General features: G+C 38.0%; 1 pseudogene; it reads right to left on the bottom strand.

Moving 5' to 3' along the window:
• Positions 1 to 11404: 11404 nt before the first annotated feature.
• On the bottom strand, positions 11405 to 12326 carry LOC100446250 (pre-mRNA-splicing factor 38A-like; annotated as a pseudogene).
• Between the last annotated feature and the right edge of the window lie 1165 nt (positions 12327 to 13491).

Genomic DNA, 13491 nt, shown 5'->3' with positions numbered 1-13491 from the left:
TATACTGCTAAGGAAATCTGTTTTTTATTTAAATTAGCCACTTAAGGACAAGCTTTTCAACTGTGAAGGTTTTAAGGGGTTAGGAAGAGCATAAGTATTTGCCCCACTATTAAAAAGATAACACGACATCTGACTATAATGTTGTATTCAGGCTGGGAGTGGTAGCTCACGCCTGTAATCCCAGCACTTTGGAAGACTGAGGCAGGAGGATCGTTTGAGCCCAGGAGTTCAAGGCCAGCCTGGGCAACATAGCAAGACCCCATCCCTAAAAAAAATACAAAAAAAAAAAAAATTAACCAGGCATGGTGACACATGCCTGTAGTTGCAGCTACTTGGGCGGCCGAGGTGGGAAGATCACCTGAGCCCAGGAATTCGAGGTTACAGTGAGCTATGATGGTACCACTGTACTTAAGCCTGGGTGACAGAGCAAGACCCTGTCTCTGAAAAATAGTGATGATGATGATGATGATGATGATAATGATAATGAGGAAGATGATGATGCTGTACTCAGAACTTTGGTTGAAAAAGTCTTCTCTATACCTACAGTACATATTGTTATCTTGTAACAATTGTTATGATAATCCCTTTGTGGTACTTAGGTAACTAAACATTTTGGGGTATGATCGTTGGACAGACTCCTTTCATTCTGAATTCCATTGAATAGCAAAAAGTCTTGTAATAAAGTTCCTGTCCTTGTGTTTAATAAAAAAGATACACCAGAGCTACTTTCATAACTGCTTTAATTTGTAAGTAGGTCCTTTAAAAAATTTCCCTCCTTTATTCAAGTATGTTGATTTACTCACCCAGTTTTTGAGAGAATATTAAATATGTGACTTTAAAAGAAAAGGAACTTTTTCCCCCATTATAGATATCTAGGTGTAATTTTGGCTTTAAATGTTCTGTATTGTTTCCATTTATAATCAACATGTAACATTACACTTTTAAAAATTCCTTGATTTTGTGTTACCACCTCCTTTACAGATTATTTTCACACAGAGATTTGTAGTTCAGAACATTTTTGCAAACTTTTACTTTAAATAACTTGGTTTTTCAAAGGTGCTATTTCTTTTATTACATTACATTGTAATGTTTCCTCTGCAGCTGAATGTTTCATTGAGCAATATGGATTAGGCTACTAGTTCTCAAATTCATTCTGCTCTTACTCTATTTGATCAGTTTCATCTTGGATTTTTATATGGAAGAAACTGTCAGGGAGTCTTTACCTTTGGTTACATAGTATGAGAATTTCACATATTTATTTTATTAGATGCCTATCTTGCAAAAAATATTTTAAATCATATTTCTAAAATTTGCATTAATTCAACTAGTACTGCCTTCAAGTGGCCGTAATACTTTTTCTTCTTATGTTGTGGAATATCTTGAAGTAGGAATTGTGATTAACTTTAATAAAAAAATGCATTAAACTATTTGGTGACCCTTTAACATATGCAAAGTTCACCTAAACTTTAAATTTCGTTTATCTTCTATATTCGACCAATTCTAAACAGTTATTTGTTTGGAAAATGAAGTGCTAAACAGTAGTTTGATTTTAAAAGGAAAAAATATTTGAAATTCCTTTACACTTGTGTTGACAGAAAAGAGTCAAACTCTGTAAAATATTTGAAGAGATTTATTCTGAGCCAAATATAAGTGACCATGGCCCATGACATAGCCCTTAGGAGGTCCTGAGAACATGTGTCTAAGGTGGTCGGGGTTCAGGTTGGTTTTGTACATTTTAGGGAGGCATGAGACATCAGTCAGATACATTTAAGAAATACATTGGTTTGGTCCAGAAAGGCAGGACAACTTTTGGGGTGGGGGTTCCAGCTTACAGGTAGATTTTAAAATTTTCTGGTTGACAATTGGTTGAGTTTATCCAAAAACCTGGGATCAACAGAAAGGAATGTCTGGGTTGCGATAAGAGGTTGCGGAGACTCAGGAGTTTGAGACCAGCCTGGCCAACATGGTGATGTAGCAGGATAAGCTGCAGACAAAACCCCTCAGACACCGAGTTAAAGAAGGAAGGGCTTTATTCGGCCGGGAGCTTCAGCAAGACTCGTGTCTCCAAAAACCAAGCTCCCCGAATGAGCAATTCCTGTCCCTTTTAAGGGCTTACAACTCTAAGCGGGTCTGCGTGAGAGGGTTGTGATGGATTGAGCAAGCAGGGGGTATGTGACTGGGGGCTGCATGCACCAGTAATCAGAACGGAACAGAACAGGACAGGGATTTTCACAATGCTTTTCTATACAATGTCTGGAATCTATAGATAACATAACCGGTTAGGTAAGGGGTCGATCTTTAACCAGGCCCAGGGTGTGTTGCCAGGCTGTCTGCCTGTGGATTTCATTTCTGCCTTTTAGTTTTACTTCTTTCTTTGGAGGCAGAAATTGGGCATAAGACAATATGAGGGGTGGTCTCCTTCCTTAGTGAAACCCCATCTCTACTAAAAATGCAAAAATTATCCGGGTGTGGTGGCGCACCCCTGTCATCCCAACTATTCAGGAGGCTAAGGTGGGAGAATTGCTTGAACCCGGGAGACGGAGGTTGCAGTGAGCTGAGAACGTGCCACTGCACTCCAGCCTGGGCAAGAGTGAGACCCCATCTCAGAAAAAAAAAAAGAAGAGGTTGTGGAGACCAAAGTTTTATCATGCACATGAAGCCACCAGGTAGCAGGCTTCAGCGAGAATAGTTGTAAAATGTTTCAGACTTAAAGTCTGTGTTGATTTTAATGCTGGAGATGTATAATCAGGCATGTCTGACCCCCACTTCCTGTCATGGCCTGAACCAATCTCTCAGGTTACATTTTAAAAGAGCCCTAGCTGAGGAGGAAGTCCATTCAGATGATTGGGTGTTGCGGGGGGACGGGGCTTTTATTTTTGGTTTACACCGTTTTCTGTGACTGCATCTTCTTTTGACCTTCCCTGTAAATGACCATAACTTTCAATAGCCAAGTCAGGGCTTGTATCAGATAGAACTTTAGAATACAGTCCTGTAGACTTGGGCATTTGAAACACAGATCAAGAAATTTTGATGCTAGCAACTTTCAATTATATTTGGTGACAATTCCTTTATATTCTGATTGTTTTTTGATTTTCATAGCTTTATAGCTTGCTATATTATACAATATGCAAGTTTTAAAACATATTTTTCAAAGTGTTAATTCGATATGAATATAGCAACATCCTTGATAGTTTTAGCTTCTTCAGAAAGCATGCCAGAAATGTAAGAATGTCATTTTCACCAAGAGTTTTTGTTGCTTGACATCTATAGATTTTCAGAAGCATTATTTTCTCATCTTTACATTTTTAAGCATCTAATTATTATGCTGCTATGTCATAGTTTCTAGTGATATGTTGCAAATGATCTAAATTTTGCAATAATCCCTTTTCCTCTTCACAAATATGTATCTCATGCCCACTGTGTGTCAGGCCCTTTTGTAGGGGATTAATATCTTCCTCTTATCTTTCCTCTCTCTCCCCTACACAGTAAACCTTTAGCAAAATTACTGGGTTAGATTGGTTAGTAAATCATATTGCAAAATAATTATCTGTGCTTTAACAAATACAATGTGTTGGTAATCTGATGTGATGGGTTCTTTGTTACTTATATGTGTATAAGCATATTAGGGCACAATTAAATAGACAGAATTCTGGACCAAAACTACTTCATAACAAAATTAGTTATAGTTGATGAGACCAATACAATAAATCATTAAGAGATCCTTGAAGGAAAAAAATAACTGTAAAAGGCAACATTTAAAATATTTTTCATATGAATATGGGATGTATAGAGGTATTTACCTTTCACATACATTTAGATTTGAATTAAACATATAATTGATAGAATAAAAAGTAAGCAATGCAGTTTTGTAATTTCTAGTATGAAGGCATTGAATAGAACTTAAAATTCAATTTGTTTATAGTTTTAGTCTAAATTTACAAAATATTTAAATAGACATAGGTCTGTCCTTTAGATATGAAGCTTAAAAATATATTCTAAACATTTTAGATTTTTTTGTGTTCCTGTTATAGCTTTTAAAATATTTTGGTCATTTTTTATTTTGAAATAATTTCAAAGTTACAGGACAGTTGTTAAGAATAATAGGAAAAGTACCTCTAAACCCTTCACTTGAATTCCCCACTTGTTAATATTTTGCACCATTTGCTGTAGTTTTCTCTCTCTCTGTACATAATATTTCCTGAACCATTTGAGAATAAGTTGAAACATTAACCCCTAATTTCTTCAGTGCATATTTCCTAAGAACAAGGATATCGTGCTACCTTGCCACTGTACCATAACCTAAATCAGGAAATCAACACTGATACTGTTGTTAGAAATACTTCAGCCGAATTAAACTTAAAGGAGATTAATTGAACAATGAACCATTTGTGAATCGGGCAGCCCCCAGAATCTGCAGATTCAGACAGACTCCAGGGATGCCCTGTGGTCACAGCAAATTTACAGACGAAAAAAGGGAAGTCAAATACAGAAATCGGCAGTGAGGTACAGAAATAGCTGGACTGATTACATATTGGCATTTGTCTTACTTGAACACAGTCTGAACATTTAGCAGTCTGTGAGTGGTTGAAGTACGTCCGCTGGGATTGGCCAAGACTCAGCTGTTACAGGTAAGTACTCCTAGTTAGGTTATCAATCTTGTCTGCCTATTGAGCTAGGTTACAGTTCGTCCACAAGGACTCAAATATAGAAGTACAGAGAGCTTCTCAGGCCATATTTAGTTTAACAATCCAATACCTTTATCTAACTGGTAGACCTTATTCCAGTCTCATTGACATGTATGTATGCATGCACGCACATGTATATTCTGGGTCAAGATCCAATCCAGGGTCAGCAATTACATTTAGTTATCATCTCTTTTAGTCTAGAGTGGTTCCTTAGTTTTTCTCCACCTTTCGTGACTTGGACATTTTCCACAGTACACGATCGTTGTTTTATAGACAGTCCCTTCATTTGAGTTTGTTTGGTCCCTCCGTTTGAGTTTGTTTGATGTTTCCTAATGATTAGATTTAATTATGTACCTTTGGGCAGGAATATTAAATTGTTCCATTTTCTGGTGATGTTAACTTTCATGTCTCAGGGCTTTTGTTTCTTAATGTTTTGGTTGCACGTGGGTATTTTAATAATAGAAGGAGTTCTAATTTATAGGAGTTTGTGAAACAAGACATTGGGATTTATTTATTTATTTTTGGAGACAGAGTTTCGCTCTTGTGGCCCAGGCTGGAGTGCAATGGCATGATCTCAGCTCACTGCAACCTCTGCCTCCCGGGTTGAAGTGGTTCTCCTGCCTCAGCCTCCCAAGTAGCTGGGATTACAGGCATGCACCTCCACGCCTGGCTAATGTTTGTATTTTTAGTAGAGATGGGGTTTCACCATGTTGGCCAGGCTGGTCTCGAACTCCTGACCTCAAGTGATCTACCCACTTCGGCCTCCCAAAGTGCTGGGATTACAGGCATGAGCCACCGCACCCTGCCTGGATTTTAAAAACCAGATTAATATGCCTGTGATCTCATACGTGAAGACTGATGTCTTTTTAAGTGCATAAAAAGCACTAAATTATTTATGCATATACAATTTCCAGGCATAGTATTAACTCAACCTTCACATCGATGTTTGTGCCCCTAGATTATACCCTAGAAAATTCTGGGTATTAATTAATATACTTTCGTTTTGCTCAAAAGTTCTTAACTGCAGCGTTCTGTTCCGCATTACTTTATACTCTTACCATCTTCTCCTGCTTTGCTAAAATTATATATAATGCAAAATTGAGATTGCTGTAAAAATACATTTTGTTTCTTGATTAATGATCATGCCTTACATATTTAAATTCAATTTGTACAATTTGAAAATTAACAATTTTTCTTAAATTCAGTTAACATTTTGTGGTTTAACTTTGAGGATAATGACTGTAGAAAAATGGTTTTCAGATCAAATTATTTATTAATCATCTGAGGACCTCAGAATTCTTTCTTTAGAGATTTTGCATCAGCAGCTGTGGGGCTAAGAAACCTGAATTTTTTAGCAAGGTGCTAGGCAGTTATGGTGCAAGCAGCTTAGCTGTCCCACCAGCCTTTAAGAAACACTGCAATAGAGAAAGGCTGGGTGCGGTGGCTCACACCTATAATCCCAGCACTTTGGGAGGCCGAGGCAGGTGGATCACTTGAGGTCAGGAGTTTGAGACTAGCCTGGCCAACATGGTGAAACCCTGTCTCTACTAAAAATACAAAAATTAGCCACGCGTAGTGCTGGACGCCTGTAATCCCAGCTACTTGGGAGGCTGAGGCAGGAGAATCACTTGAACCCAGGAGGCGAAGGTTGCAATGAGCCAAAATCACATCACTGTACTCCAGCCTTGGCAAGAGTGAAACTCTGTCTCAGGGTGGGGAAAAAAAAAAGAAATATCAAGAAGGGGTGGGGAGGTGGGGAATGACTTCTAACAAATGCCATATTCGGTGTACCCAATGGAACTGAAAGAAAAAAATATCAGCATTCCTACAGTCATGTCTCATTGTTTCTTATCAGAATGAACACTGTAGTTTTAAGTTTATAAAAATGAAAAATGATATCTGCATAGTCCATAGTCTGACAGTAAGATATTTTTAGCAAATATTATTTTATAACCATACAATTTATCTGACCACTCACTTAAGTAGTGTGGCTGGGAAGAAAGAACAATCATAAAATCCAGTCAGGTATTTTTGTTGTATTGAATTTGATGACATGATATAAACTAGATACAACTAGAAAGTAGGTTAAAATATTTTTGGGCCAGGCGTGGTGGCTCACGCCTGTAATCCCAGCACTTTGGGAGGCTGAGGTGGGTGGATGACTTAAGTCCAGGAGTTGGAGGGCCAGCCTGGGCAACATGACAAAATTCTGTCTGTACAAAAAATACAAAAATTAACCAGGCATGGTGTCAAATGCCTGTACTTCCAGCTACTTGGGAAGCTGAGGTGTGGGACTGCTTGAGCCTAGGAGGTCGAGGCTGCAGTGAGCTATAATCATACCTCTGCACTCCAGCCTGGGCAACAGAGTGAGACCCTGTGTCAAAAAAAAAAAAAAGAAAAAAATTTTTTTTATAGTAGTGTTGTTACTTAAATAGAACTTCTAGTGTCTTTTTTTAAATAAGCCCTCCCACAGACACACACATATACGCACACATGCACACCCCTTCTTAGGGAGGAATATATTCAAGATTGTGGGAAATGCATATGCTTCTGTTTTCGAGAAATATGCATAACAGAAAATAATTATAATTTGCCTGAATGATTTTTAATTTAATCATAAGTTGACTAAAATAGGTTTGTGGCTAAATTAATGTGTTCAGAAGCTGATTTTATTGAGTTAAACTTTCGCTGAACTTTATTAAAACCCTTGCAACAGAAATTAATCTTAAGAAATGAGGAAATGGAAAGGTTAATTTACATTAAGTGTACTCAAGAAGAAAAAATGAATTTAAAACAGTTGTTAGCCTGGAGTCTGTAGATTTTCGTGCATCAAATATTCATTTTTTCAACGTTACAACTTTATTTGTAACTTGTATGCATAAACATTTGCTCCAAAATCTGGTATTACTTTTTTGTTTCAATTCCAAAATCAACATATATGAGAAATTTTATATAGAAACTTAATTTATAGCATTAAAAATGTACTACCCACTAAAACGTGGCCTGGGTGACAGCGAGACTCTGTCTCCAAAAAAAAAAAAAAAAAGGAAAAGAAAAAGAAAAAAAAGAGAAAGTATTACATCTTGTGAGAATTGAAATTTCAGAAAGTTCAAAATTTCCGAATACATTTTTTTGAAGTAGAGTTGATACTGTCTGTTTGTAAGTTGTATGAAATAACAATGGCAGGTAGCAAAAGTTAGGTGTGAGCATAGCTAGTAAAAAGGTTTCCTAGAAAGCATTATTTTGTGAAAATGTTGGTTATTTTACAAGTTGTATGTTTATAGTTATGAGGCATTTTTGCCCCTGGAAAATTCCAAATTATTTAGTATGCTTATGGAGTTATTGTTTGCTTTATTTGTTTTTGACAAAGCATTTAAAAATATTTCTGTGAATTAACTTTAGATGCTTGTAAACTTTGTAAACATTCAGTTTTCTTACTTAAAAGTATATTTTTAGTTGGATAAACATTAACAGAGGCAAAGAAACCTTTACCACATATATTTTAACATTTTGGGAATTGAGGTTGAGCTGTTTTAGTACCAATTATAATCTTGTAGTAAATGAAATGGATTAGTTTAAAGCTATCGGTATTTTCTTAGGGGTAAAGATGGACTTATTAAGTATTTTTTTTTTTTGCAAATACTAACAAAATAAAACTTATACACAATACCTTAGGGTATAATTGTTATTAGATTCTCATGACAGGTCTTCACAGATTCTCAGTCACATTCAGTAGTGGAATGGTGACATGTGTCATGGTTAAGAGCCAAGGCTTCGGAGTGAATCTTGCCTTAGATTTGGGAAAAAGTACTTAACTTTCTTAAGCCTCAAAGTCCTTATCTGTAAAATGGAATAAGCAGTTGTCTGAGGAGCAAATGAGGTAATATCCATAAATTTGTAGCACAGAGGTGGGCCCATATAAGTACCCAATAAATGTTAGTTGTTACTAATGACATTGCTGCTTTTCATGGTTTTATAACAGTCATACCAGGTGAAATTTCTGAAGTCCTACCTCACTTGTTTCTTGGACAGAATCACTTACGGAGAACAGTTTTGGTAAAATTTTCTTTTCCCGTAGTTTTTTCTGCTTTTATTAGTTTGAAAGATTGCCTGTGTTTAGCTGTTTCCTTATCTTCAATTAGAAGTAGAAGGCGACAGTTCATTTAGTAGTAGCATAGTAAAAAGGAGTTTCCTGCAGCTTGGTCTCCTTTAGGATATATACAGTATCCTGCTGGTCATGGTTTTTGACAGTGAGTATTTCAAATGAGGCAGACACTGGTGAGATATTTTCCAGCCAGCCTGACCCCCTGGCAGTGCTGTGAGGGCAGGCAGAGCGGGGTTTTGCTCTCCTGACATGCTCTAGGGAAGATTGGGGGGTGGTGCGGCTACTGTCTTCACAACAGAAGATCTTTTAGAGCATTCCATTGAGTCAGCATATTATTAATTTTTATGTATAGTTTTTTTTTACATTTATGTAGAGATGCTTATATTTAATCTTAAAAGGTAGTCCTATACAGTTGTATCAGAAACCGTAAGAGCTCTTTCAGACCACTTTTTCTTTTTGTGATTGAGTCTCGCTCTGTCGCCCAGGCTGGAGTGCGGTGGCGCGATCTCGGCTCACTGCAAGCTCCGCCTCCCAGGTTCACGCCATTCTCCTGCCTCAGCCTCCCGAATAGCTGGGACTACAGGCGCCCGCCACCACTCCCGGCTAATTTTTTGTATTTTTTAGCAGAGACGGGGTTTCACTGTGTTAGCCAGGATGGTGTCGATCTCCTGATCTTGTGATCCGCCCGCCTCAGCCTCCCAAAGTGCTGTGATTACAGGCGTGAGCCACCGTACCAGGCCCCAGACCACTTTTATTAACTCGGGTATTATGAAAGGAATCACTGAAGAATATGAAAGCTCAAATAAGATTAAAAAATGCTTTAATACTGCTGAAGTCTTTCAGTTCAAGAGCAGGCAATAGAATGTATAGAATGTTTATCTTATGACCAGATACAACCTCCCAAGAAAAACTGGATCCCACAGGGCAGCTGGTCTCCACAGTTCCTGCTGGGACTACAGTTGCTGGAAGTCATTCAATCACTTTTCTTTTTTTTAAGGGAATTAAGTACAGGTAAAGGAACTCTTCTAGCAAAGATCTTAATAATCTCTTGATTATCAATGTCCGTGGAGGCTTTTTAGTCCTTCCTTTGCTTCTGTATTCTTGACCCCTGGCTTCGTTCATGTACTCTCTCCTAATCTGCCTGTCTTTCTGAACGGGCCATTCCAGTTTTCAATAGGTGACTTATACTTCTTCCTTTCACCAGTGTGGGTGTTGCCTATGGTTCTCTTGTGTGCATTTCTGATACATGTATATATAAACATTCTGGAGAGTCTTATGGACAGATTCCACAATTACTTAAACATTGTCAATTCTGGCCTAGATTGCTATGTTCAACTCTGGTCCCTACCTCCAACTTTATGGGCTTTTTATTTTTTAGCTATACCATAGCTGTCTCAAATTAAACTTGTTAAACTGAGTGCATCATTTTCATTACTACCACAAACTTCTAATTCTCTGCCTCTCTAAAAGCCATCTCTTCCTGCTGTATTTTCTGACTTTGTGAATGACACTATTGTCTAGCAATTTAGGTCAAAACCATGACTAGTATTAGATACTTTCCTCTCCATCGAATCTTTTTCAATCCTGTTACCCTACTGCTACTGACTAGGCCTGGATAATGTCAATGCTTATGTGATAAAGGTGGACACCTTAACCTGGATTTCAAGCTTGTGGGCAAGAACAAATGAAACTATGAAAAAATGGGCTGTATAAGTGGTATTAAGTGCCGCTCTCTGTTGAACTGTTTGAGGAAATTGGCTTTGATGATCCAGAAGAAGCCTTACATTTGAATGCATTCTGTTCTTTCAAAACTGCTGCTAACCAGTTTTCATATTTATTACCACTTGCTGCTGCTGAAAAAAGTTAGGAGCTACTATGTTTTACTCATTTGGTCTTTGAATAATAGCAGCAACACAAATCCCAGGATTCTCAAAGCAGTTCCAACCACAACAAACCAAAAACTAAACTACAGATAAATGGGAAACAGGTGTGTCCGGTTTAATAAAAAGGGAAAGGGTTATCAGGTGGCCACATCCTTTCCTTGTCATTCATATCCCCAACCTCCAGATCCTCTCTACTCTCATAAATTTGAATACAGTCAAGGTTAGTTGGGTCAAAAACTAATGTTGATTATGATTAAAGAGAGATATAAAACTCAGCACTTCCTTCATTAAAAATAAAGGTTGAGAAACTTGATAAGAAAAAAACTAAAATATTCTTTTTTTTTCTTTTTGAGATGGAATCTCGCTCTGTCACCCAGGCTGGAGTACAGTGGCCCGATCTCGGCTCATTGCAACCTCCACCTCCCAGGTTCAAGTGATTCTTCTGCCTCAGCCTCCAGAGTAGCTGGTACTACAGGCGTCGGCCACACCTGGCTAATTTTTGTATTTTTAGTAGAGACGGGGTTTCACCATATTGGCCAGGCTGGTGTCGAACTCCTGACCTTGTGATCCGCCCACCTCAGCCTCCCAAAGTGCTGAGATTACAGGTGTGACCCCGGCCAAAAAACTAAAATATTCTTGTAGCTACCTGGGGGAGACCTTAATCCTTCCACATAAGACAGATATCCTTATATCCACAGGAGGCCATGTGGACTAAAACCAAACTGAGTCCATTACTCATTCCCTCACCGGCTCTTCTTGTGGCTCTTCTTAGACATTTTGGGAGACTTTGAGTGGCTCTTGTGTCTGTGACTACGGTGATGACCTGGGGACTTGGAACGGGATCTGTGCCGCCGATCTCAGGACCTGCTGCACTGAAGTCTTGGACTCTTGCTCCGATGCCTTTCTTGGCGCGGGGAGGGACTTCTCCTTTTGGGAGATCGATTCCACCTTCTGGGAGAACGACTCCTACTCCTTCTGTAGCGCAGTGTGGGAGAGCAACGGGGCTTGTCCAAGTCTCTGTAGCTTCTCCAGCGGTGATCAGGTGATGGCACTCTCCAACTTCTCATCCTCCTCTTCTTCCTCTTCATTGGACTCCACATCATCCATGTCCTCTTCCAGAGCACTAACTCGAGGCTCCAGTTGCTCAGTTTCCTCTAATATATAGCGTTTCTGTAGCCGGAGCAGAATGATATCACAGACTCTCTCACTGTTCAATAGTTCATCAATAAACTCATCAACATGCATCAATTCAAACTCCTCATTTCGGTTCTGGCTCTTGATTTTTCAATAGTCATTGTACGAAGGCTCCAAGTACTTGCAACAATCAATTGCAGTGCCTGTTAGCCTCACGTAAAATGCCCCCAGCATGCGGACATACTTGAAATCTTCATTTTTGATAAACTCTACAATGATATCCTTCTCGTGTTGAATTTGAAGCATCTTCAAGGTTTAACACAGAAAGGGTGTTGGTTTTAGGCCACCCACAAACCTTAACTCCATGGCTTTATCGACTACAAGTTCAGCCGTAAGTCCAAAGCACTCCTCTTTCCAGAACTTGGACTCATAGATTCGCGTTCAAACGATCTTCTCCACCAGATATTGAAGGTTAGTGCCGTGGATGCTGTGTGCATCCTTCACCGTATGGTTAGCCATTTTAGAATCTTTTGTGTATAGTATTAATTGAAGAATATAAAAATTTTACAGCTTTCTCAAATGAAGAGTTCCTTAATCAGATATGATGAAATAATTTCGTTCAGAAATGCTTCATTAATCTGTCATTGTTAGGAATAAGATGATTTTTCAAAAAATTTAAGCTCATTATCCTAAGTCCCTTTTTAAAAAAATGAGATGTAAGTCTCTTTCATCCTCAGTGGTATGCTTAAAATATGGATTATAAATTATCTTCTATCATCTCTAATCTGAAAAAAACAGATGACCAAGTTGCTTAGAATTGATTGAAGTCAAACGGTTCAGCTGTTGTGGTTTTGGATGGGGCAAGTTCACTGGTTTTAATGGGAACATTAAACCTCTACAGGCTGTTCAGAAAGGACAGAATTCAAACAATACAGAATAACACAGGGTAAAACAATGTCAGTGCCTCTTGAGTTATTCCCTTTGCCCAATACTTAGGCCATTAATAAAACTTTGGTGTCCTTTTAAATCTTTATAAAACACTCATTCATTCTTTCCCTTTACACACACACACACACACACACACACGCAGAGGGATAAATACATGGAAATAATCTATAAATATTTTGTGACTTTGCTATTTTGCTTGAACAGCTTCTTGGAGATTTGTGTGCGTATGTACGTATATGTACATGCTTTTTCATAATATATACTTCTCTGTTGATGGACATTTTGCTTATAATTTATAACTATATAGGTATATAAAACAACCGTATCACAATAAAATGGGGATCACAGTAACATCAAGATTTGATTTTGATCTATTCATTGAAATTTATTTTGTACAGGCCATGTATTCTTTATCTCATTTGAAAATAACAATGAAATGAGGCATACACTACTGTCATAAACATTTCACCAAGGAAGAATCAGTATCACCAAGAATCAGGTTAAGTAACAGGCCCAAGTATGTTGTATCCTTGTGCGGTTGAATGCACATATGAGAGATTCCTAAGTGTAAAATTGATAGATTAAGGGGAACACACATTTTAGATTCTGGTAGATGCTGCTAGTTGTACTCCTCCCACAAAAACTACATCAGTTTAATTCCAGCAGCCAGGTATGAGAGCACATTTCCCCATATTCTCACACTAAATGGTGTAAATCTTTTTATTTTTTCCCAATT

The sequence above is a fragment of the Pongo abelii genome, chromosome 8, assembly GCF_028885655.2.
Source record: "Pongo abelii isolate AG06213 chromosome 8, NHGRI_mPonAbe1-v2.0_pri, whole genome shotgun sequence".
Lineage (NCBI taxonomy): Eukaryota > Metazoa > Chordata > Mammalia > Primates > Hominidae > Pongo > Pongo abelii.
Note: the sequence above shows the minus strand (reverse complement) of the source record. Positions and strands in the feature narration are given on the sequence as shown.